Below are 6,000 nucleotides of genomic sequence, written 5' to 3' on the forward strand. Positions count from 1 at the left end.
GGTTTCAGGGTATAAACCCGTCTGGTTCTTTTAGCGCACTAAAACGTTAAGTTTTGGTGGTCTGCAGAGCCCCCTATTTTTTTGATTCAGGGCTGGGGATCAGCAGGTCCAGAAGATGCCCTGCCCAGATGCCCCTTGGATGTCCTCATGCTCCCCCCTGCAGGCACAGGAATCTCTCTGGGGGTTTTTATTCAGGGAGTGGTGGGAAGAATCAAATAATTAATTAGCTTGGAAAAGACAAAATTTGAGAGCATCCAGCCCAACCTATAGACCTGACATCATGTTATCAACTATGGCACTAAGTCATATTAAGTTCTGTTGTAAAACACCACCAGGGGTGGTGACTCCCCTGTCTTCCTGGGCAGCTCATTCCAGTGTCCCAAATACAGTGACACGGTGTAAGAATATTGGATGTGGGTAGTTATGGGACCTGATCTGCTTATGGCTTGGGGCAGCAAAGTGGCCTATGACAGCCTGCAGGATCAAAGAAAGTACAGTTCAGCAGCACTATACAAGGCAAAAGGAAGAGCAATCCTTGCAGGTTCAACCAAGAACTTTTAAAGAAAGTGAAGGAAATGTATGGAAAGTTCTGTTTAGGAAATTAATAAAAATCAGGGAAAGGGCTGGATTGAGGTGAATTGGGGAGGAACAAGACTCTGGTGTAGTAAATGTTTTTCTAGCTTTTCTCTGGGATACGTGCATACATTTGTGTAGGGGGGCAGACACGACAGAGGGCCTGTGTGCCCATGGTGCAGTTCAGGAGTGCAGGTGTGTGAGTAAATGTGTGAGCACTAATGAAGGTAAAACTGGATGGCACAGCAAGTGGAGAGGTGGCCCAGAGTCAGGAGGGTGTTTAAAGGTGGGACCATGGGGCACCTTGCTGCTGAGGACCAGGGGAATCCTGGCCAGGTGCTGGAGAGACCATAGAGCTAGAGTGGGATCTCAAGGGGTGAGGGGGGTATGTGTCTGAGGGTGAAATTGAAGTGTTGTGGGGGAGCTTGAGTGCCCTGGACAACACTGGGTCCAGGAGTCTTCTGAATGACATGCAGCATTGTGCTGTTTTTCCAGCAGAACAAGAGCCTGTGAGCACGCTCTGTAGCTGAAGCAAAAAGGCTTTGTCAATAGGCTTCACTTATCAGGCTGCCTGTACTAGACATCAATGACAAGATTCCCTTTGTTTCCTTGGTCTGCAATTCTTACCCACAGGCTTTCTTATTTATTTTCTCATGGTGGTGGCATCTTTGGTGCAACTGGACCCTTATTCACTTCAGCTTTTGGCTGGCTTTCCATGTGCAAAACCTCTTGCCTCTTGTGCAGAGGGACCTTGGGGAATGAGGTGGGGAAAAAAGGATGTTGCTTGCTATCCCAAGCATGGACTACCCTCCCTTGCTCCATTCTTTACAGCTGCTACCTTCTCCTTGATGGGAAATGGATGGATCCCCTTGATCTTGAATTATTTCTGGTGGCTGCTGCTGTCTCAGGGCAGTCAGACCTGGGTTCTACAAGTATATCCCCCTTTCTGACTCTTTAATACTCCTTAATATTTTTTTAATTTGTAACATTTTAAATTAAGAATTACAGCTGTTTCCTTTGCATGGTGCAAGAGACACTATTTTGAAGTGTGTAATTCTTATCAAAGATCTGTCTCCAAACTATTCATCACTTCCTGTCACACTGTCTTCTGAGGAGTCATCCGAGGAGTCACTCTGCAGAAGTGAAATGCAGTTTTGCAATACTGACTGGAAATGTCTTTCATCTTCACGCACTAATCAGTGTTTAAAATGCAAAGACATATGGGTATTCTGGTTCTGGACTAATGTGCATCATGCTCCTTTTTTTCTCTTTTATGAAAATAATAGCTTTTTTAGTGTAATTTTCACGTGTAGATTTTCTGCAAATATAGACTGATGCAGCTCTATGTCAGACAAATAAAGTTTGTCTCCAGAAAAGCACATTATGCTGATGTAGGGTAGAGTCTTCTGTTTCCTTAGTTTGAGCTAAACCATCACATGGATGATTCCTAGAAGTAGTTACAGAAGAATTTTAGAGTTTTCAGTGGAATTTTATTTCTCTAGACCAGCTGTGTCCTGCTTTATGCTTCTGCTTGCTGAGTGCTAAAGAAAACAAGAGTTTTGTTTAGCAGTCCACTCTATTATCTATTACTCAACCAAAGTTTTTGCATTCACACTGTGGAGAGGCAGTACTGTTTCCTGAATCGAGAATTCCAGACAATATTATTATAGATAATAAATAAAGCAGGTCTTTAATGGAAGCTTCCATGGGCCCCCATGGTTATGGGCACAGGTGGAATCAGATTTGTTGTGGTTCCTTTTGTTGTACATTCCCTGCTCTTTGTTCCAGCTCTTTCCCTGCCTGTCAAGGCAACCCAGCCCCTTATCCCTGAACTTTTCCTGCCACTTTCACCGTGGGCCAGTCCCTTACTGCAACACTCCTTTGGAATACTCCTGGAAGTCCCAGTGGCTCATATCACCCACCCTCTCCTCTCCCCTACCCTGACTGGTCCCAAACAAATGATGTACGCTCCTTACTCATCCCCTGAAATCTCTCCATTGGACAACTGTTTGTAACCACCCCGAGTTGAATCACTTTAAAAACCTGTGCAGAGAGGTGCTCGGGGCTCTTCCTTCCTACACCCTTCACCTGGAATAAACCCTTTCCTGTGGAACCTCAAGACAGAGAGCCTCCTCCTTTCTCCTCTGCCTTGTCCCTGTTGTAGCTTATATCTGGCGCGGTACAGCAAGCGGCTCTAAAGGCTCTGCCTGTGGTAAATCGCCATCCCAAGGCAGTTCCCCACACGTGGTGCAGTGCCGGAGTTTCAAGAGCCAGCCTGGGCTCTGGTGAGCTGCGTCAGAAGAGGAGTAGCCCAAAGAAGCCTTCAAGCGAATGTTAGGAGACCCCAGGGAAGAGGATGGGAGATAACGAGCACTTGGTAGACAGGTCCCCAGAAGTGCTTGTATTGTGGAAAGGTGGGACATTTCAAAAGAGAATATCCAGAATTACAGAGGGCAGTTAAAACCTTTCAGATGATGGAATCAGGAAATGATGCACAGGAGTAGGGGTATCAGGGGCTCTATTTTTTGGGATCCAGCTACCTTGAACAGGCCTTGATAAATTTAAAATTAGGACCCCAAGAAGAAGAGTATGTATTCAGGAGAGAGTATAAGTCCCTGACTACCCAGCCAGTGGGAAAGGGGACAGGATCATGCTGGGCCATGAAAGGGTATAAAAAGGTTTCCATTTAAACTAGGTGTCTGTGTTTACCTCTCGGAGGGGAGAAACAACTCAGTTGAATCAGTGATATCAATAAATAGTTTTTTTTGGTTGGAATACTGTCCTCTTTCAGTTCTACGGAAAAGTGAGCTGCTTCTCACAGAGATGTCTGTCCACATCAGTTAGATTTGTTAGTGGAAATTCTTTCATTCCTATGCACAATCTTCCCCCTCAAAAAAAAAATCCAGTGTGGGAAATAATTTCTTAAAACAAGGACATAAAAAAACCTCAAAGCCAATGGATCAGGAGAACCTAAGCGAAGGAAGGCAGACATGCCTGAGGCTAAGTTCCACCTGGCTGTCCCCAGGTGAGGTTCCCTTGACTCTCGCTTCTAGCAGTCTACTCTGCCGAGCATATGGACAAGGCAAATACCATTGAACATGTAACAATGTAACTACATTGACCACCACACTTAGTATCAGAACGGTGACCCATAGTCCAGAGCAAGATCTTCTCATTTGCAGTTCCAAGCAGTATTGCAGCAAACACAGTTCAACAAATGCACAGGAGTGGTCTTCTCCAGGGGCGCCTTAAGTAAATTCAAAGTCCCACTCTTCACACCTCAAGAGGTACCTTGTTTTAGCTACTTCTGCTACCACAAAGGAGTGATGTCTCCAAGGGGCACCTTACTTTAATTTAATTTCTATGTTCAGTGGAGGGAGTGAGGCTTGCTGTCATTTTGATTTTAGAGTCCTCCAGTCTACTTGAATATTTCTCTTGCAGTTCCTTTAGCAACAGTTTCTCTGTGTGCTTCGCTGCAGCAAGCAGAGCCCAAAGGTTGTCAGCCTTGCTCCTGAAATGATAATTTCCAATCCTAACTGTATCAACTTGGATTCTCAGGTTTTCTCCTTGTGTGTTGTTGGTGAGTTGCCTGATCCAGTCTCAGCCCGTCTCCCATCTATGTGGGAAGAGGCTTCTGGTTTCCATCTTGGGCATTCTCCAGTGCATTCTTGTCTCTGCCTTGGTCTGTCAAGGGGGTGGTGCACTCAGGCTTACATCACATTTCTCTGTAGTCACTTTTTCAGGTGTCTTAATTTGGCCATTTCAGCACTGATTTTGCTAGCCTGTGCGGGGACACCATCCATTAGCCTTTTCATTATTTCCTTCTGCTGACACTGGGACTATAGCACGTGTCTTGTGAGGGAGTGGTCCTGTCCTCCCTGGTTTGAATGGGTGGGATCTTAGGTACACAGTCTTGGGCTAATGTGGGTGTGTGTCACCCCACGAGTCTTGAGCTTGCTGGCTAGCAACTTAACTGCTCTGATTGATTGGTGGTACCCACCATCAGAGAGTAATGATTACTGAGAGAGCAAGAATATTTTGAAACAGACTACAGTGGGATCCACAATTATGGATTCCTTCTTCCTTTCATCCTCTCCTGAAAAGGTCAATCCATGGACTGTTCAGAACTATTTCAATCATTGCTGTGACAGGCTGATTAACCTATCATAAGATTTAAATAATTGCTGCCATAAATAAAACTTTTTGATTGATTGATTGATTGATTTTTTGGCATTGTTTCACCATAATTTAGTTCAAGGGTATCCCAAATGTACCTCTGAGTAGACAGTCCATGACTGCCCTCTAGGATACAACATTTTGTGGCTATCACAGACCAGGTAGCCCAGGATTGCCCTCTTGGGGCCTGGGACCTTACATATATAAGAAAAACACTGGTTATATTTTGTGTCGTTTAATGTTTAGTCTTTCCTTCACTGAGCATGAAGAAATACGGGCGGAAATGGGCAGATGGAAAACCAGCTTGTGTCTGCCCCTGTGGGCTAAGCTTTTTGTGCAGATCTTGCTTACCTGTGTTTTTGGGATGGGAAAGGCACACAAGACCACAGGAAATTATCTACATAATCATTAACTATGTGACCATTTGGTTAAATGTTATGCCAGCTGAGTCACACTTGGAGACTGCTCTAAGGGTACCACATCATTGGAGCAGTCCTCATAGTGCTGAAAACTATAATTGCAGATAGCCCTGTAGCAGTATTCCCCAAAGTTCCTCTGTTGCCATGCTTTCTGTAGCACCAGACCTGCACATCTCAGCCTTTTTTTCCATATGCATTTCTTAAGCACCATGAACAGTGTTTCAAGGCTACTTACAAGATGACAGCTGAAACCTGAGTTTCCTGATGTGCATTTTCATATCCATTTTCAAAGAGACCTGTGAGGGGCTGTTGTTTAAACACTTAGCTTCCATGTCCTGACATCTCAATCTCCTGATAATTGAACCATTTTAAAATGAACTAGTGTTTGCTCTTCAGAGTTTGTATTCATAATCTGTGGCCTCCTTTTTTTCCCAAGGATTGCTTTATCTGATAAGATCCTGCTCCTGGATTCTTGATATCTTGAGTCTGAAGTGTTGCAATTTGTTTCCTTTCCCAGCTGAAGATAAAGCAGTGGTCTCTCCACCATTTTTCATCCCAGCTGTTTTTTCTCTTAGATTTTTCTTACCTGCAAAAGCCACATAGTGAATTCAGCAGTTACTAGATTCTGGCAAAGTTATACTGGTGGGCACTTAAAGTCAGTGGCGTTTTGGATAGACATTTTCCTTTACTCAATTTATGAAAAATCAGTAGAAGAGAAAGCAGAATTAAATAGGTTTGAAATGGTAATGTGCTGAAGGTGACCTTGGGAAATAGCATACTTGTGGTCTGTAGATTAGACTTCACATTTCATTACAAGAAAGTAAAGAGAACA

This window comes from Melospiza melodia, chromosome 2 (genome assembly GCF_035770615.1).
Source record: "Melospiza melodia melodia isolate bMelMel2 chromosome 2, bMelMel2.pri, whole genome shotgun sequence".
NCBI lineage: Eukaryota > Metazoa > Chordata > Aves > Passeriformes > Passerellidae > Melospiza > Melospiza melodia.